Source organism: Chelonia mydas, chromosome 4 (genome assembly GCF_015237465.2).
Source record: "Chelonia mydas isolate rCheMyd1 chromosome 4, rCheMyd1.pri.v2, whole genome shotgun sequence".
Lineage (NCBI taxonomy): Eukaryota > Metazoa > Chordata > Testudines > Cheloniidae > Chelonia > Chelonia mydas.
Window position 1 is genome coordinate 112,127,274 of NC_057852.1, and position 21,695 is coordinate 112,148,968.

A 21,695-nucleotide genomic window follows, 5' to 3' on the forward strand; every position below is an offset into this window, starting at 1 on the left:
CATCCAAATCTCTGTATAACTTTTCATGAGTGATGTACCAGAATACTTTGGATGCTAATATCTAAACTGTATTCTTAAATTTATTCACCTAAATTTGGGTTATTGATGATTATACATGCATAAACAAACTTTGTATTTGTGGATAATCTAAGCACTATATCCAGATGTACAGACACTCTTTTCTTAACCTGTATACTGTACACTTTTTTAACATTAGCTTTAATAATTTTTTTAAATCTGATATTTATAGAGGAAAACAAAACAAAACCTTTCGTTACTCTCTCTCATTAATGTTGACCACTTGAGTAAACAAAGTATCAAATGTACTCAAATGACAATCAGCAGTGCCTTTTCTATAAGTCTCTATTTCTGAGCCCTGGTCTACACTATAAACTTATGTTGATATAACTTCATTGCTCAGTGGTCTGGATTTGTCACAGCCCTGAACACATAGTTATTTATACCAACCTAACCGCTAGTGTAGACAGTGCTATGTTGACGGGAAGGCTTTTCTCATCAACCTCTCAGGGAAGTGGATTACTTATGCTGATGGGAGAAGCTCTCCCGTTGGTATAGGTAGCATCTCCACTACGTGCTAAAGCTGCACTGCTTCAAGCTGCACTTGAAGTGTAGACAAGCCCTGAGAAATAAAGAGCCTTGCACATAGGTTTCTCTAATAACCAGAATTCTTAGCCTTTTTTAATTCTTTTTTTCATTTTAGAATATACCAGCTATATTTTTGTTCAGATACACGTATCAAGTTTGGCTCAGTTGAAAGGGTAGTTTAAGGTTTGTGCTGGCTGCTATTGTCTTGACGCAGTCCCCAATTGCAATATTAAATGCTGTTTTAATGTTAAAGCAAACACTTGAGATAACAGTTTTAGTGACTGACTCATTTGTTGTAAAAAAAAACCAACACATTTATTATCTTCCAGTACCAACCATTCATTATCAAATTAGAAACTGGAGTATCATGTTTTGTGGTGCAAATGGAATACTTCAAAGATGACTTGACCATTATGGAAAGATACAATTGCCTTTGAGGAAGAATTTTGGCACTCTATCAAGCTTCTGAGTAGCAGCCATGTTAGTCTGTATCTGCAAAAAGAAAAGGAGGAATTGTGGCACCTTAGAGACTTTGTTAGTCTCTAAGGTGCCACAAGTCCTCCTTTTCTTTTTAGCAAGCTTCTGTTACACTCATAGAACTCCAAGTGACTTCAGTAGGAATTTAGGCATGCCAGAAATGTAAGATCAGGGTCTATGAGACTAGTATGTGACCAGGTGCCTAGATGGGCCAAACTGAGAATGCCATACTCTGGGCAGACTGCAAGAAATAGGGCAGACAATCCCCCGAACCAGTGGTTTATTCTATAATTAAATTCACAAAGCCAGTAACAAAAGAGCTTTTGTAATACCACACTGGTTAACAAGAAGCCAAAGACAGTCCTCTTTAGCCATTCCAGTCGTTGGCTCCCATCTAGACAACCAAGTCTAATGTAGTGTGAGGTTACTGAAAACCTGATTCACCATATTTAAGGTTCACCAATCCCAAAGGATCAGACACTTATCCCCAGCTCAATATGAATCTCAGATCTTACCCAAATATCACATTGTCAGCCAATTCTTAATAACTAAATCTAAGATTTATTAAAAAAAGGAAAAAGAAAGAAGAGAGTTATAAATTATTAAGAGATCAATATACATACAGCTGTGGGTAAAGTCCATAGATCCGTTTCATAGCAGAGATGGTCAGGCTGCTGATTTGTAAACAGTCTTTCTAGAATCAATTCAAAGGGTTATAGTCCTCTAGGCAGTTAAGGGGTAGAGTCTGTTAGAGTTTTCCCCTGAGAATTCCAGGATAATCCAGGTATCTACCTGGAGACCTTGGTCCTATGGCTTAAACCTTTCCTGTTAAAGTTTAAGCAAACCTGAGATGAAAGGATCAGGCCTCAGGCTTCTCTTTTATCGCTCTTCTAGCAGGCTGACAAGCCTCTTCACAGAAATTGTAACAGCAGGGCTTTTCTCCCAGTAGGAATAGACCATGCAGATAGCTTACAGACCATTTCCTATGCACACACAGGTAAACTGGTTACACTTATTTACATAAGAGTATTAACTGGCCCTCCATTACAACAGAGATAGTTAAACTGAAGACAATGTAGATAATATTATTAGTGTCCTGCAATATCTCACATCTTTGATTTTAAAGTTAACTAATATAATGCAATTAAGACATGAAAGGAAATTAGCCTCTAACAGCTAATTGGGTTACATTGGTATACTTCTAACAAGATACAGGTAAACAGACAAATACACTTAGCAACAACTATTCTTTGATTCTTATCAGTATAAAGTGAATGATTTGGAGATTGCTAGCCTAATTAACATTTCTTTGATACCTATTTCATACGTGGGTTTAGAGTAGCAGCCGTGTTAGTCTGTATCCGCAAAAAGAACAAGAGTACTTGTGGCACCTTAGAGACTAACAAATGTATTAAAGCATAAGCTTTCGTGGGCTACAGCCCACTTCATCGGATGCATAGAATGGAACAGATAGTAGGAAGATATATATATACATACAGAGAAAGTGGAAGTTGCCATACAAACTGTAAGAGGCTAATTAATTAAGATGAGCTCTTATCAGCAGGAGAAAAAAACTTTTGTAGTGATAATCAATGCCTCTTGTTAAGTTGTTATGGATCATACACAGGTTGGCTGGGCTGTCCGTGTGACAGCTATGTATAATTTGTATCATAAAATAAAGTGTGATTGCTATTTCTGCAAAATATTACAGTCTGGAAAATAAAAGTTACGTCTGTGAAATGATGTGTGAGGCTAAACATACGATATATTGTGTAGACGTCAATTTGAAATGGGAAAATATTATGCAAGCTAGAAAAAGTTTGGGTTCAGAGGGGAAATAACAAATAGAGGTGGAATTTTCAAAAGCAAGCCACCATGGCTGCCTACAATGGCACGTAGCCGATTTGCGACTGCTAGTAGCAAATATCCCCAATGGCCGGTGATGGGACAGAAAATGTGGAGGACTATAAGTTGCTATAGAAAATTCTGTCCCAGGTGTATGACTGGTGAGTCTTGCCGACATGATCAGGGTCCAAGTGATTGCCATATTTGGAAGTAATTTTCCGCCGGGCCAGATTGGCAGAAACCCTGGGGTTTTTTTTGCCTTCCTCTGCAACATAGGGCAGGGGTCACTTGCAGGTTTAAACTAGAGTTAATGGCGGATTTTCTGTGATTTGAAGTCTTTTAGTCATGATTTGAGGACTTCAGAAACTCAGCCAGAGGTTACAGGAGTGTGTGGGTGAGGTAGGTTCTGTGGCTTTCAGTGTGCAGGAGGTCGGACTACATGATCACAATGTACAATGTACAATCCCTTCTGGCCTTAGCATCTTGAAGTTTAAGGCACTTTTGAAAATCCCATGCTACAATATATCTTTAATGGTGCAACTACAACAGTATGGTACAATATAGGTAGAAACAATAGAAACTGTGAAGTATGGTTTCATGTCACATGTGATGACTGAGCCAGTAATACTGACACATTTACTCCTGTGGATGAAAGAATACATGGCAGGGAAGTATCATTTGGAAAGTATGTTTCTTAATATTATACAATTGTTATGTTTCACAAAAATTTTGGCCTGCCATCTATTTTAGGTACATATATGCTCACCATTACCGTAGTATCTCAACACCAACCTTTGTAATATATCTATCCTCACAACACCCCTTGAGGTAGGGAAGTGCTGCTATTATCCCATTTTACAGATGAGGAATGGAGGAACAGAGAGACTAAATTATTTGTCCAAGATGACACCGGCAGTCTGTGGCAGAGCAAGCAACTGAACCCAGCTCTCGAAAGTCTCAAGCTAGCACCCTAGCCACTGAGGCGATCTTCAACTCCTCAGTGCAGTTGTGTACTTGAGATACTGATAGATAGATTGCAAGTTACCCTACTTCTACAGGTTTCAGAGTAGCAGCCATGTTAGTCTGTATTCAAAAAAAAGAAAAGGAGTACGTGTGGCACCTTAGAGACTAACCAATTCGTTTGAGCATAAGCTTTCGTGAGCTACAGCTCACTTCATTGGATGCATACAATGAAGTGAGCTGTAGCTCACGAAAGCTTATGCTCAAATAAATTGGTTAGTCTCTAAGGTGCCTACTTCTACAATTCATTTCTGAGGAGAAAAGTAGCCACTTGTAAGATACAAGCATTGGAACGGTTTCCAGAGCTGAAACCTAAAAGGGAAAAAATGAAGATATTTGCAGCATTCATTCAGACTGCACTTTGTGCTGCTCATTATGCTGCCGCTGTACACGTGCCAGGCAGCTGGATTATGGATCACTCCTTGAACGATTCCTTTTAAAATACCACTTTTCCAACCAATTGAAAAAATCTATTAATAAAAAACGGTGGAGGAAAACATGAAAGATCACAATCAATCGCATTTAATAGTCATTGAGAATCAATGTTAAAGTTAACCAAAAATTGCATTAAGGTAAATGTCACTAGCTAGTTTAGCTTGTGGTTCTGGAATAGTAAACGCAAGACATCTGGAATCTATTTTTGTTTTCAAATTCAAACTGTAACTGAAAAGCAGATCCTGTGAAGCAATGAAGGACTAAGCAAAGACAACAAGACAGCTACAGAACTAAAATCTGAGCCTCCTAATCAGGGCTTTGGAGCGGAACCTGGAGCTGGAGCGTGGAGCAGCTCCGGAGCAGCGAAGCTGCAGGTTTTTGTCTGGAGCTGGAGCGGAGCTGGAGCACAGCTCCAAAGCCCTGCTCCTAATACAGTTAGTGCCTTAGATGCATGACCCAGGTACTCTGGCCTCACTGTTTAGCTTCTGCTGAGCGACAGTATTTTGTGCATGCTCTAGCCAAGACCTACAAATGATGTGGAACAAGACAATCAGCTCACTGGAGCAAAAATACAGGGGGAAAGAAAAAAAAATACAGCCCTGCTTAGAGGCCCAGCCCTGGCTCACTTTGCCTCACATGACACTCCAGTTTGGTCTTCTTTTTTCATACCCCTGTAGAAGGTCAGTAAGATAAAGCACCAGAATTGAAAATGTGCCAGAATGTGTCCTCTTAGGTGGGCCTGGCTAAGTATTTCCAGGCTGATGCTGTGCCTCGCTGTATTTTATTGACATTTGTTCAAATGCTCTGTTTTAATGGATGGATGAGTGAATAATGGGCAGGGTCTGTGTGGCTTCACATTCATAGTGGTGCTTGAAATTACACTTCAGTGCAAAAGAATTTTCTTCAGAATAAAGCTAGCCAATATGGCTCTTTTAAAATGTATAGTACACAATGAACTGTCTCTTCAATTTCTCACTCTCAAAAATCAAAGGCCAGATCTTCATCAGGCATGAATCATAGAATCATAGAATATTAGGGTTGGAAGAGACCTCAGGAGGTCATCTAGTCCAATCCCCTGCTCAAAGCAGGGCCAACACCAACTAAATCATCTCAGCCAAGGCTTTGTCCAGCCGGGCCTTAAAAACCTCTAAGGATGGAGATTCCACCACCTCCCTAGGTAACCCATTCCAGTGTTTCACCACCCTCCTAGTGAAATAGTGTTTCCTAATATCCCACCTAGACCTCCCCCACTGCAACTTGAGACCATTGCTCCTTGTTCTGTCATCTGCCACCACTGAGAACAGCCGAGCTCCATCCTCTTTGGAACCCCCCTTCAGGGAGTTGAAGGCTGCTATCAAATCCTCCCTCACTCTTCTCTTCTGCAGACTAAATGACCCCAGTTCCCTCAGCCTCTCCTTGTAAGTCATGTGCCCAAGCCCCCTAATATTTTTTGTTGCCCTCCGCTGGACTCTCTCCAATTTGTCCACATCCCTTCTGTAGTGGGACAAAACTGGACATAATACTCCAGGTGTGGCCTAACCAGTGCCGAATAGAGGGAAATAATCACTTCCCTTGATATGCTGGCAATGCTTCTACTAATACAGCCCAATATTCTACTAATATGCCATTGGCCTTCTTGGGAACAAGGGCACACTGCTGGCTTATATCCAGCTTCTTGTCCACTGTAATCCCCAGGTCCTTTTCTGCAGAACTGCTACTTAGCCAGTCGGTCCCCAGCCTGTAGCGGTGCATGGGGTTCTTCCTTCCTAAATGCAAGACTCTGCACTTGTCCTTGTTGAACCTCATCAGATTTCTTTTGGTCCAATCCTCCAATTTCTCTAGGTCACTCTGGACCCTATCCCTACCATCCAGTATATCTACCTTTCCCACCAGCTAAGTGTTTTCTGTGAACTTGCTGAGGGTGCAATTAATCCCATCATCCAGATCACTGATAAAGATGTTGAACAAAACTGGCCCCAGGACCGACCCCTGGGGCACTCCACTTGATACCGGCTGCCAACTAGACATTGAGCCGTTGATCACTACCTGTTGAGCCTGACAATCTAGCCAGCTTTCTATCCTCCTTTACAGTCCATTCATGCAATCCATACTACTTTAACTTGCTAGCAAGAATACTGTGGGAGAGTGTATCAAAAGCTTTGCTAAATTCAAGATCTATCCTGTCCACCACTTTCCCCATAATCACAGAGCCAATTATCTCATCATAGAAGGCAATCAGGTTGGTCAGGCATGACTTGCCCTTGGTGAATTCACGTTGTCTGTTCCTGATCACCTTCCTCTCCTCCAAGTGCTTCAAAATGGATTCCTTGAGGAGGCACAGCTCCATTGACTGTCAAGGTATGTTGATTTACACCAGCTGAGTATGTGGCCCACCATGTACCATGGCATTTACATTCTCCTTTTTGTCATGTGGGCATCATCAGAATATTGCCTGCAACCTGACAACTACTGTAGTTACGTATCCACATCAAAGACAGTGTTCAGGCTCCATATCATGGCCACATATGCTTTTAATATTTGGTTTTAAATGGTTCACTGAGCAGAACAATTTGTGAACACCCACATGTAGCAATAAAACTAATCTTAAAAACTAAAACTATGTACAAATAAAATATGTATGAATGCTCTTTGAAAAGTAGTCAGGGCTTCCTACCATGAGCTAGGAAAACCCATCTAAGGTAGGAATGCTTAGTGTCTTGGGTAAAAATACTCCCATCGATGAGCTGTGAGCAGGCTTTAAGCCAGAAGACCTGCTCATCCCCCCAGTATGGGGTTTTTCTTCTCCCAGTCAACAGACTCAGGTTTCAGTTACTACTCAGCAAAGCTGAGCAGGCTCCTTGGAAATTGGAGAATGAGCCTGTTTTATCTTGGTAATCCATGTGGCTTTCCACTGAATAACTAGTGCAACTGAAGAGTCTACCTCAAAACATGGCATCTTCATTTTATCTCTAGCTAGATAGATAAGCACCTATTCCAGGTGTAACACCAACAGACCCTGGTCGTCAGCAGGCGGGATTGAACCTGGGACCTCTGGAGCTAAATGCATGAGCCTTTACTGCATGAGCTAAAAACCATATCGCTCTTAGCTAAGGCTGTAGCAGACTCATTAATCTCTAAGTGGTCTTGGTGCCAATGCATGGGACAGAGCACCACACGCAGGAGGTGTGTGGGTTACACAGGTTCTAGGCAACTTTTGCAAAGATTACAAATACAACCACAGAGAAGATAAAATCAGAAACACTAAAAGGTAACCAGCCAGAAATAAAAATATCAACCCAAACAATACCCAGCTCACCCACAAATACCAGTGTCACAGATCCACAGGATCGGTGCTATGCCCCAACTTTTAAACAGTCTCTTCAAGGAAGCTTTTTCACTGTGCCAGGATCCCAAAGGATCTCAGTCTTCCTTCAGGATAAACCATCCAGCCTCACCAACCCTGGTGAGTGGCTGCAGGTCTCCTGCTTCACACTGTGAGCTCTGCCCAGCACATCCAACTAAGACAGACTCCTAGTCAGAGACTTTTACATTCTTCAGGGACTAATGCACCTCAGCAAGGATTTGCAGTGACACCAGGCAGCATTTTCAAAACAACAGGTTTATTAGTCAACTGGAACACAGCCTTGGAAGTCCTTAGGTTTGCCCAGAGAAAGTTAAGACACAGTTCATCTGGCTAAGCCACAGCAATCCACCAGCCAAGGTGCTGTCGACCCCATTTCAGGCTCTGTCTCTCTCTGATCCTTTGTCAGTGCCACGTGAGAGCAGCCAGCCTCTTCCAGAAGCCAACTCTTTATCCCCTGCTTGTCATCTCTCTGTCCTTCAGTCTTGAGCTGGCCTCTGTTCAGCTTCCCAGCTGAGAAATGGGGGGGGAACTCCTTCCTCTTAGTCATTGATTGCTAGGTGTCAATTATCTGGTCATTGGGGTTTCCCTTGTCTCTGTGGGATGCTGCATTGATATGGATCACTTTCAGCAGGTTCCAGCCAGTTCCTTAATGACCCATTTTATATAAATCTATCCATGCAGTTCTGGTCACCCCATCTCAAAAAAGATATATTAGAAATGGAAATGGTACAGAAAAGGACAATAAAAATGATTAGGGGCATGGAACAGCTTCCATATGAGAAGAGATTAGAAAGACTGGAACTGTTCAGCTCAGACAAGAGACGAGCAAGGGGGGATATAATAGAGGGCTATAAAACTATAAATGGTATGAAGAAAATGAGTAGGGAAGTGTTATTTACCCCTTCACATAACACAAGAAGAGACGGTTACTCACCCTGTGCAGTAACTGAGGTTCTTTGAGATGTGTGTCCTTATGGGTGTGCCACTCTAGGTGCAGCAGTGCCCCCTGTGCAAGGGATCGGAGATCTTCGCCAGCTGTGTCCGTCAGACCACACATGAGCACCTCCCCGCTCTTGCAGGACATGTATATATATAGCACTGTGCGGTCCGACTGCCCCCTGGTTCCTTCTCTGCCGCAGAGCTTATATTTCAGCTCCGAAGCCCAGAGGAGGAGGGCGGGTAATGGTGCACCCATAGAGACACACATCTCGAAGAACCTCAGTTACTGCACAGGGTGAGTAACCTTCTCTTCTTCTTTGAGTGATGTCTCTATGGGTGCTCCATTGCAGGTGACTAGGAAGCAGTGCCCCTTATTGGAAGCCTGGGGCTTCAGAGCGGCATTTACTGCCGATGATAGGACAGTGTGTCCGAGGAGAGTATCAGCTGCCGTGTCGTGAGTGATGGCATAGTCACGGGGGAAAGTGTCCGCTGATGTCCACGTGGCTGTTTTGCAAATGTCAGCAAATGGGGACATGACTGAGAAAAGCAATGGAGGTGGAAAGCGAGTGAGTGGAATGTGCTCTAATTCCAGTAGGAGGTTGTCAATTGTGTCGTTGGTAGGACAAATGTATACACTGCGAGATCCACTTGGAAAGGCATTGCTTAGAGATGGCTGAGCCCTTGGATCTTTCAGCCACTGAAAGGAATAATCGTAGTGATTTTTTTGAAAGGTTTAATTCTGTCCAGGTAGAAAGCTAATTGTCGGCTGATGTCCAGGGTGTGTAGAACTGCTTCCTGTTGATTGCCGTGAGGCTTCAGAAAGAAGCAAGAAAGGTGGATAGGTTGATTGAGATGGAAAGAGGATGGTATCTTGGGTAAAAAAATTTGGGATGTGGATGTAACGTGACTTTGTCTTTATGAAAGAATGTGTACAGGGGAGAGGCCATAAAGGCCCCAATTTTATCGACCCATTGGGCAGAGGTGATAAATGAACGTAGGATCATGTTGCCATTGATTCGAACAGAGGTCTAGTAAGGGAGTATAGGACGAGGCCATGGTCCCAGGCTGGGGTTGGATCCTGTATGTGAGTTTAAAGATTTTGGAGGCCCTTCAGGAAACGTTTCGTGAGTAGGTGTGTGAGGACAGAGTGGCTGTCTATGTGGCAGTGGAAGGTCATGATGGCTGCCAAATGGACACAAATGGAACTGGTGGATAATCCCAATTGTTTAAAGTGTAAAATATAGTCGAGTATAAGTGGTAGTGGAGTGCTCATTGCGTCGACCTGATGGGAGGCGCACCAGCACTGGAATCTAGTCCAGTTGCAGAGGTCAGCGCATCTAGCTGTGTTGCGTCTGCTATTCAAGAGTATCTGTTTAGCTGCTTCCAAAGAGAGGGTATTCAGGGAACAAAGCTTTAGCTCCTTTTGAAATATGTGGGTTTTGATTAACTGTTTTCAAAGTACAGACTGAGAAAATGACCCCATTTCTACTGAGCATATAACCAATCCTTCTAAACAGGGAGAAATGTCATGCATGTTGTTTTTGGGAAGGGAGCGTGTCTAGTGGTTTCAGCTCAGCACTGAAGGTCAGGACTCCTGGATTCTTCTCTCAGCCCTGCAATTCACTCAGATCTCCTTTCTCCTCTCTTACCCCCTTCTGCTTCCTTTTTGCCTTTCTTGCTCTCCTACCTTTATTCCACTTGTGTACTCGTTTTTTATGGGAGGCTCTTTGGCTTTTGATATAGTAGAAAAAAGTTTAAATCAGATTCCTCTGTTTAGCAGGAAAGCAGAGGAGAATCAGGCCTCCCACTGTTCCAAAGACCTGAGTATGCTGCACTGAGCAGCTGCGGTTTTTCAAAAGAAAAACAATTATTAAGAGGGAAGTGCTGTTTTATCAGTACAGGGTCTCACAGCCTTGCTCCTACTCCATTGTGGGGCTTGATTTTCCATGCCCTCAATAACTAGCTGAATTCCAAGTATTTTATTACAACTTATAACTAACACAGCTAAAAGGCCTAAAGGGCCAAACTTTCAAAACAGGCCACCAAAATTGTAGCTGCAATATTTTTTCACGCACCCATTGTACAGGCAGAATGGGTAATTACATGACTGAGAGTGCCTGTTTCCATGTGCCACTACCCATTTTGCACTTACAAATATGATTTTTGCATGTCCACATATAGATTTTGTGAACGAAATTTAAGGAGCCTATCTATAAATATGCCCCCAAAAGAGGGGAAGCCTCACAGACACAGGAGAGAGAGCCATGGGAAGTAGAAATGCAAAAGAGACTTTCAGCTTTCATTTAAAAAAAGGAAGTTTCCACTCCTTTTGTGCTGATAGCTTTGAAATCCTGTACACAGGGCAATAGGGTTAAAAGGAACAAGCAGACTTCACTTCTGCAGCCAGATAGATGACCCCTCCCTTCCTGTCCCAAGTTTCATATAAAGGAGTCAAATACATTTGAGGGGTTTGTACCAAAGACTCATTTTCCTAGCCTCCCCCAAGTCCTCAGGCTGGCCCTTTGGTGTGACAATGGTAAATGAATAAATATTTTAAAATAGCTATTAACTTTTTAGGCCAAATTCTGTCCAAGACTTCAGTGGGGCACGATGGTTGTAAATGAGGGCAGAACTTGCTCCTCCCTTACAACCTGCCCACGCTCTAGTTTAAAGAAAGCATGGTCAGCCACGTATGGCCACCAGAACAGGAAAATGTAACACCCTCAGACTTACAACCTCTAGACTTTGAGCTATGCCAAAGGATTTACAGAAATGATAGGAAGGAAGCAGCTGGTGACAGTATCAAACATGCCTTTATTTCTTTCATTGACAAATTTACATTAATTACCCAATTTGTAATTCAGTTTTAACAGGAGGCCCCTGAACACTGCATACTTGGGGGATTAAGTTGTTTGTTTTTAACGATAAATTAGGAACATATGTGTCTGCTGACTCAATGGAAAAAGGGAAGAGTACAAACCCCCGGCTGAGTTTTTCAGTTGTTCATAATGGGGCTGGTACTGCAGTCGTTACACAGTCTTGCTGAGTTCTGAATGTGATGATTGAGAGGACTGGGCTCACTCTTGTGTTTGTAACAACCAGTGGAGGAACTGCACGGATTCATTTAAGCTGTAGTTAGATTGATTTTTGAAGAAGGTCAGAATAGCAATGAATGTTTTGAATAGCATGCGTTAGGCAGATCCTTCCTTTTAAGGGCATCCTGGCAGTTTTTCTGTCTAAACAAAACTGTTTCAGTTATGGGATCCTCTAGCCTTAATTTCAAAGAATCCAAAGCTTGTTCCAGAGTAACCACAGAGGTCAGTTCAACATGAGAAACAATGGCATTTATTCTTGAATACAAAAAGAGCAGTCCAGCTAATTCTTTCAGTGAAGAAAACACTGCTAATCTTGGGAAATTAATGTTCCATGCCATACAACTTTGGGCAGTTCTACTGGAAGGGTGACACAAAGCTCCAGAGTGAAAGTGGCCCAGAGATGGTGTGCGTCAAATTCACTTCACGTTCATTGTCACATTCACCGTCACGTCATGCAGTAGGTATGAAAACAAACCTCTGTGCTTCAAGGCAATATTTGCAAAAGCGGAACACACACACTGAACCCTGCCAGACACAGTGAACTAAATGTATCCCTGATTTCAATGGAGTTACACCAAAGATGAAATTGGCCCATTATTTTCACATTGGGTGAAATCCAGACCCCAATGACGTCAATAGCAAAACTCCTATGGACTTCACTGGGGCCTAGGTTTCATCACTAAAGCTTTAATGTGTTTTGCTGCAGTGTATTGGGATATACTAAGGGCTTGTCTACATGGTGAAGCAGCCCACAGCAGCTGGCATGCACTAGCTACTCTGAACTAACTCCTCGTGTGGACTCTTACTGAGCACTGAAGGCTTGTCTGCATGGCCCCCCAGTCTGGACTTCAAGGTTGTGAATTGCAGTGCGCACTAAGGGACTGTGCAGTAACTCCCTCATGTGGATGCTGCGAGTGCCCACTAACAGATACTTAGTTTGTGTTTATTCAGTCCTGTTTGAAAGATGAGTAACATGAACTAGGTAATCTTTTAGCTGGGGCCTGCAGCATCCACATCAGGGAGTTACAGCGCAGCACTTGAGTACATGCTGCAGTTCCCACACCCATAGTCCAAACTACAGGGCCATGTAGACGTAGCCCAACAGTGCCCTCTGGCAGTTAGGTTAATACATTTCCAAAGTATGTTAAGCCGATGCGCATGAGGACACTCTTTCTGCACAGTAAGATTGTCCACGTGGGGAGTTAGTGCATGCCAGCTACTGTGGGCTTCTTTCCTTGTGTAGATAAGCCCTTGGTTTATATTATCCAGTGGTTCTTAAATGTGGCCCACAGGCACAAGGAGAGAACATGTTTGGAGAAGGTGAGGATTGGACTGTACCATCACTGGTGAGTTGCATGGGGGTTAGAACATAATGGCCATACCAAGGGTCCATCTAGGCCAGTATCCTATCTTCCAACAGTAGACAATATCAGGTGCTTCAGAGGGAATAAACAGAACAGGTAATCACCAAGTGATCCATTCCCATTCCCAGCTTCTGGCAAACAGAGGCTAGGGACACCATCCCTACCCATCCTGGCTAATAATCATTGATGGACCTATCCTCCATGAATTTATCTAGTTCTTTTTTGAACCCTGTTACAGTCTTGGCCTTCACAACATCCTCTGACAAGGAGTTCCACAGGTTGATTGTGTGTTGTGTGAAGAAATGCTTCCTTTTGTTTGTTTTAAACCTGTTGCCTATTAATTTCATTTGGTGACCCCCTAGTTCTTGAGTTTTGAGGAGTAACTAACTTCCTTATTTACTTTCTACACACCTGTCTTGATTCTATAGACCTCTATCATATCCCCTGACACCAGTTAATAGACATAGTGATCCAAATGTATCCCTTGCTTCAGCTTTTGAGCTCCTTTGTAAAGGAGAATCTGCTTTCATTTACAGATTAAAGTCAGTCTCTAGCCCTTCTCCTTGAGAATGTAGCCTTGAAAACCATACACTGATGTCAACCAATTGTGAAGGTTAAAAGGAATATACAGCTGGGCTCCATTCCTGCAGCAGAAGGCTGGGGGGACCTAAAGAAAACCCTCTCCCTCCCACGCGCATACACACAGACACACATTCATAAAGTAGAATAAATCAATTAAGTTTGCGGTATATCTCCAAGAAACATCTCCCCAACACTGCCCCCATATCCTTAGGCCAACCTGGGCATAGCACTGTGATTATCAAGGACAGAAATGAGCTATCCGCTGTTGTACTATATGTGGGGTGGGAAGGGAGTGGGGAGGCGGAGTGTAGGTGGCAAAAATTGTTTTTGTAACTCTGCTGCTTAAAATAGTCCGCCCTCTTAAGTGTACCCGACATCCCTGTGACTGCAGCAGGAACTCATGTTTCCAACTAGGGCCTCTAGGGTGCTCATAGGTAATAGGGAAACAGTAGGAAAGCGCTGCTTACCCAAGCCAGAGAGAGGAGGGGAACCCCCTGCCCCCCAGCTTTTAGCAGAGGAATGGGAGTTCTACTCCCCAACACTGCCCCTTATTTTAACTGCTGTTTATACGGGTGCACCACTTTGTCCCCACAATTCCAGGAGTAGGATTCCTATAGTCACTACAACCCATTTGTTTCTGGTAGTGCTTGTCTGTCCCACCCCAACAGAGAATCTGAAGAAGTCATATTGGAAGAGAGCCTGAAGCCCTGTATCCCCACTCACTGGCCAGAGGCAACTTGTTCCCCTTGATCTGCCACACTAACTTGGGGAGAATTGCTTGCCCAAGCCCTGCACACCAGCAAGAGGAGATCTCCCAGCAACAAAAAGAGACCAATTCACCACAAGAACCAAAGGGGATTAATTTTCCAACCAACTTCCAGCCCATGAGCAGGGGGACCCCCCCCCCCCAGCTAGACTGCCCCTGATTTGCTTGCTACCACTGCTGCTTCTGCTGAAGGAACAGGGAAGACGGATGGACTTGGGACAGGGAAGGAATGGCTTAGCTGAAGAGAGGGAACATGTATAGAGAATGAATGGACTTGGGTGGGAGAGCGTGGAACTGGCGGGATTTTGTAACAGGGAAGAGTATTTACTCAGAGATTGTTGCATGTATCGCTGACTGGGGCCAAGAGTTTGAAGGAACCCATAGTTAACGTTTGGCAGCACATCACTGTGTAGAGGCAGGACTGGAGACAACCCCTGAAGAACCAGATGCTCTGTAATAAAACACTGACACTGTTTATCTCTCAGACAGTAAATAATGGACTTGACAAATATAGACTTTTCTTTTTTTAGTCACAAGAGGGACATGCCCACTCTATCTCAATAGGGTAAAAATGTGAAAAAAATTAGGTTAGCCATAACATTGTTTCCGACGTGACAGGCAGATATTCGGTCCACATGTGATTAAGGGCTTTAACCAACTCCCACTGAAGTAAATGGGAGTCTTCAGTGGGAGCTGGATCAGGACCCTGTTGACCTCATACTGCAAACACTCCATATGCAGAGTGCCTATTGATTTCCAGCTTGCAGGATCAGTCCCCAGCTTTGCTAGAGGACAATAAACCAGAGCAGTGTAAGAGTATTAATGCAATGCTTCCACAACTGGTGTAAAAATCAAGTGTTCATAGTCTGATGAAAAAGAAAGGAATTTTGGTTCTTGTTTCTAATTATTACTGAGAACAAGAAACACATTCAAGCAGAGAATTTTTACATTTCTCTCCAGTAAACTCTATCCATGAGCAAGTCATCACCAATTCCACATTTCCCCAAGAGCGTGACAGGAATGGAAGGTCCCTGATCTGAACAGTTTATGGCCTAATCCTGTGATCCTGCAACAAGCTTGGTGAGGTCAGACTCCCTCCAAACGGCCCAAAGCCCCAGTGAAGTCAGTGGGCTCTGTCTTGATGCAGAGGTCTGCCCATGAAGAGCTTCTTGCAGGATTCAGTCCTAAACTACAGCGGATCAAAACATTTTCGAGGAGGCAGTTTTCCGTCAATAAATGCAGTTCCTTCTAAATCAAAATGTTTTGTAGGAACACGCTGATTTTGACAAAAATATTCCCACAGGAAAAGTCAGAAAGTTTTGTTTCAAAAGTATTGTTTTGATCCATTTAGACGTATACTAAAATATTTTATTATGTGTATTGAATATATATGATAAATATATTTAATATTTTAAAATAATTAATCAAAATAACAATCAACAAAAACGTGGGGCCGGGGGGGGGGGGGGGGCAGAGGGGTGCCATGTGCAAAGGAAGTGAAGGAGTAACTAAATTCCAGGCCCCTCCTCTGCACTAGTTCTTTTTCCTAAAAGAGAAGAATATTTATTGAAGGAATGGCATGAAGAAGGTGAGAAATAGAACAGAAGACAGAAATTACAATCTAGCCTAGCAGAGGGAGCGTTTCCTGCAGAGAGGCAAGGTTTGTTAAGTGTCCCAATGTAGAACAATACCCCCTGGTTTTAATTCCAGACTCTCAACAGGTTTCAGAGTAACAGCCGTGTTAGTCTGTATTCGCAAAAAGAAAAGGAGGACTTGTGGCACCTTAGAGACTAACCAATTTATTTGAGCATGAGCTTTCGTGAGCTACAGCTCACTTCATCGGATGCACACAGTATGCATCCGATGAAGTGAGCTGTAGCTCACGAAAGCTCATGCTCAAATAAATTGGTTAGTCTCTAAGGTGCCACAAGTCCTCCTAGACTCTCAACAGATGTTTTAGTTTATGGAATGCTCTGATTTTGAGTTTGGGGTCTTTCTAAATGGGGGCATGAGATGAAAATAGCACTGTGGTCTGATGGAGTTTGAACTCAAGCAAATATCTTTGTTAAATCTTGTTAGAGAGTTGAAATCAGTTTTATTACACAGCCCAGCTTTAAAGTCTGAGAAGCATAGTACTTACAGATGAGGAAGACCTAGTGGCTAAACTAAAGGCAAACCCAATATACAGTATTTAAACCAATACAACAGAGACCTCCAGTCCATCTCTCTACTCTGTTCACCAGTACTAATACAGACCTAGTAGGTAAAGTATCCATTCCATTTGTGTGTCTCCACTCACCCACTATCGTGTGCTATTCCTTTGTGAATAGTGGATCTAAGAGTGTTCAGTGAAACAGGGGCTGAGCCAGAGGGACAGAGGAGCAGGAGTTGGTGTGTGCCTATTGCTAACCTGTACAGAGTCACTGAGGCCGTGCTTGTGTTGCCAGAGGCTGGTGGTTTCAGGGCACTGATCCACAGCAGGTACAGACAAGACTTTCTCACACTACAGGCAGGTGGTGGTGAGGTGCCTCACAGCCTTTGGTGCCCTGGGAATTGTCACAGTGGAATAGTCAGCAGGATTTACACCCAGTTTTCTGGTTAGCTAAGGATCATGCTCCATGCACTGAAATACCAGATAATACAGTTACTCAGCAAATCACAAGTGAGAAGTTTGGGAACAGGTAAAGGAAAGGTTACAGTCTATTGTCTTGTGTTTATTTCTAATAGGGAATTGAGCAGCAGAAAAGGCAGGATGAGCAAAGAAGCATCTGTTAAGTATGCCAAAAAGCAGCTTGAAGAGTTGTGTACAGAGTGCTGCTTACCTACTAGCAAAAAAAAATTGAAGACTTAAAAGCCCTACTAGTGGATTATGACAAGTGACATAAGGGACAACTGGATTCCCTGACAATGCCTAAAGATTTAGGATGTGTCTTCACTACCAACGTTAAAGTGCTGTCACGGCAGTGCTTTAACATGGCTGTGTAGTCGCGGCACCAGCGCTGGGAGAGAGAGCTCTCCCAGCACTGTAAAAAAAACAAAAAACGCCTCCCGAGACGAGTAGCACCCAGCACTGGTGCAGTGTCTACACTGGCGCTTTACAGCGCTGAAACTTGCATCGCTCAGGGGGGTGTTTTTTCACACCCCTGAGCGGGAAAGTTTCAGCGCTGTAAAGTGGCAGTGTAGACAAGGCCTCAGAAAGCCAGCAGGGCACAGCCAACAGCGAAACAGCCCAGCAGACAGAGCTGGCCAGACTGGAGATGGACAGAGTGGAAAAGGAATGACGGCACCAGAGTTGGGGAGCTGCAGAGAGAGAGACAAAGAGCAAGAAGTAGAGAGAGCTGCCCTAGAAGCTGCCCACCAAAGAGCACTGGTGCTAGAAAACACAAAACACGAAGCCTGAGAAGTAAAAGTCCTAGGAAAAGAGAGAGGCAGCACACCCTGAACATATCAGACCTACAAAAACTGATTTAGCACACATGTAACACTCACCAGGGATCACACAGCTGGCACAAGCTGGTGCCCAGGTTACAGAGAGACCAACTGCATTGAAAAATATCTAACCACCTTTGAAAGAATATATGTAACACCCAGGGCCGGCTCTAGGATTTTTGCCGCCCCAAGCAAAAAAAATTTTGGCCACCCTCGCTTTTTTTTTGTGCCCCCCCCGCCCCCGGCTCTACCCCAACTCCGCCCCTTTCCAACCCTTTCCCCAAATCCCCGGCCCCGCCTCCTCCCCCTGGGCATGCCGCATTCCCCCCCCATTGCTTCCTGCGGCTCCCCCCCGCCACAACCTCCTGCCCTAGCTCACCTCCGCTCCGCCTGCCCCCCCCACCCGCACGCTGCCGCTCCGCTTCTCCCCCCTCCCTCTCAGGCGAGGGAGAGGCAGCACGTTCAGGGGAGCAGGCAGAGCGGAGGTGAGCACAGGAAGTAATGGGGTGGGGGGTAGAGGAACCGCTTCCTGCCCCAGCTCGCCTCCGCTCCACCACCGCCACCTCCCGAGTGCGCCGCTGCTCGGCTTCTCCTCCCTCCCTCCCAGGCTTGCTGCGCCAAACAGCTGTTTCACGCGCCGCAAGCCTGGGAGGGAGGGAGGGAGGGAGGAGAAGCAGAGCGGCAGCGGCGCCCTCAGGGGAGCAGGTGGTGGCGGAGCAGAGGCAAGCTGGGGCGGCGGGGGCACATTTCTAGGGGCGGCATGGCCGGCGCCGGAATGCCGCCCCAAGCACCTGCTTGTTTTGCTGGTGCCTAGAGCCGGCCCTGGTAACATCAACAGACACTGGTTGTTGGCAGGCGGGATCGAACCTGGGATCTCTGGAGCTTAGTGTATGAGCCTCTACAGCATGAGCTAAAAGCCAACTGGCTGGTAGCTAAGGCTGTAGAGCAGATTCATTTTCTCTCTCTCTAAGCGGTCTTGGTGCCACTAGATGGGACAGAACACCACACCCAGAAGTTGTGTGGGTTACATATGCACTATACATAAAATTCCTGATGAACAGAGAATGACTTTCCTACTCCCTAAATTGACTAGTAAATCTTTACAAGTATTTAATAATATGGATGCTGGTGAGGCTATGAAATATGTTCAATTCAAAGAGGCTGCGTTAAAAAGGTTTCAGATTACTTCAGAAGCATATTGCCTCAAATTCAGAAACCTCAAAAAAGCTGATAAGTTAAGACACGGCAAATATGTGCATAAAATGGTGGATTATTAGAGAAAATGGATAAAGAGTAAAGGGACAGAAGCTCATAACAAGTTGGGAGACCTGACTGCTCAGGAGCAATTCTTCGAGGTCTGCTCTGAGCAAGTGTGAGCCACTGTATGAGAGAAAACTCCAACATCAGTGGAAGCAGTTGCTGAAGTGGGTGACTTGTACATACAGGCAAGACAATTCAGGGTCTGCAACTCCAAAGGAAAAGGCAAAAACTTGGCATAAAAGTGGGTTCCCAGTTTGTCCCTGGGAATAAGGGAGTGAAGTCCATACCACCCCAGTACTGGTCTCCTCCTCATAGCCCGAACTATTGGACTGCAGCCCAAAAAGAGGGCCCCAAAAGGATTACTCATGTGGGTCTCTTGATCACATGAAAAGGCAATGCCCTAAGTGTGGGGGATCCAAATTCACTCCCCAGTCTATTCAGGTTAATGCAGCTACACTGGAGCCAGATTTCAGTGGTGGTAGAGGGAGCCCTGGTTAACTTTGTCAGGCCTGACCTCCTGGGAATAGACAAAGAGTTTACAGAAATGACCAAAATAAATGGTAGTGTGTAGCAGGGGTGGTGAGAAACTGGCACTCAGATTTCCCTTGTCCAGAGGGATATGATTCAGGAAAGCTCTACCCTCTCTGGGGAGGAGTTGAAACTACTAGCTTTAAGACAATTTAAAACCATGGTGCCTTTGTCCTGCATCAATTGGAATGGGAAGGTTTAAGGGGTACTTTGAAAGTGGGAGTTCTTAAGAATTTACCAGCTGCTGTTCTGGTTGGGAATGACAATACCACTGCCCAAGGCTGTTAATACGGTGACCTTTAGTAGAGTGAAATATATCCCTGATTCACAGAGGTAACCAGCAAGGAGGGAAAAGCAGCTGAAGAGGGGAGGAGACGCCTCTGCACCCTTGTCAGCAGAGAAGGGCAATGTGTCTCAAGGGAAGAGGGTGGGGGATTCTTACCTGCTGCCTGCACCAGATCTCCAGGCAAGCAGAAGCCAAATGGAGTTTGCTGCAGAACAGAGTACAGATCTAGAAAGCATAAAGACAGCCATCCTCAGTAATGCCCCATATAAAGAGAACAGGGGAAAGTTCTTTACAGAAAGGGAAGGGTATATAGGGAGGCCCCAGCGGGGGGGGGGGGGGGAAGGGGGAGGTAGTCCTGGGGAACCTATAAGCCATTGATTGATCTCTCAAAACACTGTGCAGAGTTAAAGTTACTAGCCCCAAACTGTGCTTTTGCAGGCCACTGGGAAACACACAGATATATGAAAAATTAAAGAAAAATTGTTATTGGCCCAATATCCGAAATTAGGTAAAGGATTACTGCAGGACTTGTGACTTATGTCAGAAGTGGGAAAAGGCTATAGGGCACTGCAAGGCACCCTTGCCAATAATCAAGGAAGGGTTTTATAGGGCTGCCATGGACATGATAGGCCCACTAGCTAAGCCTCCACAGAGAGGAGAGCTAAGCCTCCACAAATTATATTGGTGGCAGCGGATTTCACCACTAGGTATCTGGAGGCAGTTGCTCTTCTAATAATACAGAGGCTGAAACAATTGCTAAGGCCCTGTTCACTGTATGCAGCCAAGTAGGTTTTCCAAAGGAGATTTTATCACATTGTGGGTCAAATTTCACTTCCCAGCTATTTAGTGGGTTATGGAGGATGTGTGGGGTAAAACAACGGAGATCTGCCCCCACAGCATCCAGAGACAAATGATTTAGTTGAAAGGGTCAATGGGACCCTACAACCTATTCTGGGAACGCATGCAACCAAGAGGGCAAGTGACTGAGACGTAATATTGTCCTACCTAGCTGTTATTTGTTTACAGGGAGGTACCCCAAGAGTCCACAGGATTCAGCCCATATAATCTCCTGTATGGGCAAAAAGTCAGGAGGGCCATGGATCTCACCCGAGAATCCTGGGAGGATGGCTGTGAGGTAAAGGGGGAGCCAGTGGCTGAATATATGCAAAGGTTTAGAGAAGATTTAAAAACTATGATGGTAATGGCTCAGCAAAACCTCACAAAAAGCCACGCTGCCCAGAAAGTATGCTCTGACCACAGTACCCATAAGCAATCATTTGATGTAGGAGATTTGGTGCCAGTGTTACTCCCTGTAAAAAAGGGACAAAACACACGCCTCATGGGAGGGGCCTTTTGAGGTTGTGGAAAGGGTTAACAATGTTATCTACAATATACAAAGGCCCCACAACAAGGCTGGTCCGCAGACTGCGCATGTAAACAGTTTAAAAGCATGTCACAATCGAGAAGCCATCGTAAACGTGATATGCTGTGCAGAGGGGGATTCTCAGACTGCGGCTTCCATTGATTGGATGGCTGAATGCCAGAGTGACACGCCACTAGAAAGCGTTGTGGTACGTGAAGAGTTAACCTCTGCCTTTTCAGCTGGGGTTATGAGTATGTTGCAGTCCCCCGGCGGGTATTTTCCAACAGACCAGGTCTGACCTATAAAATGGTCCACAAGATTAACACTATGGGGCCA

The 21,695-nt window shown here is 44.5% G+C and overlaps 1 protein-coding gene across 1 annotated transcript in view; it reads right to left on the bottom strand.

The window, feature by feature from the left end:
• Positions 1–21,695, bottom strand: part of C1QTNF7 (C1q and TNF related 7) — an 86,948-nt gene that overhangs the window by 58,345 nt on the left and 6,908 nt on the right. The window lies entirely within an intron of this gene.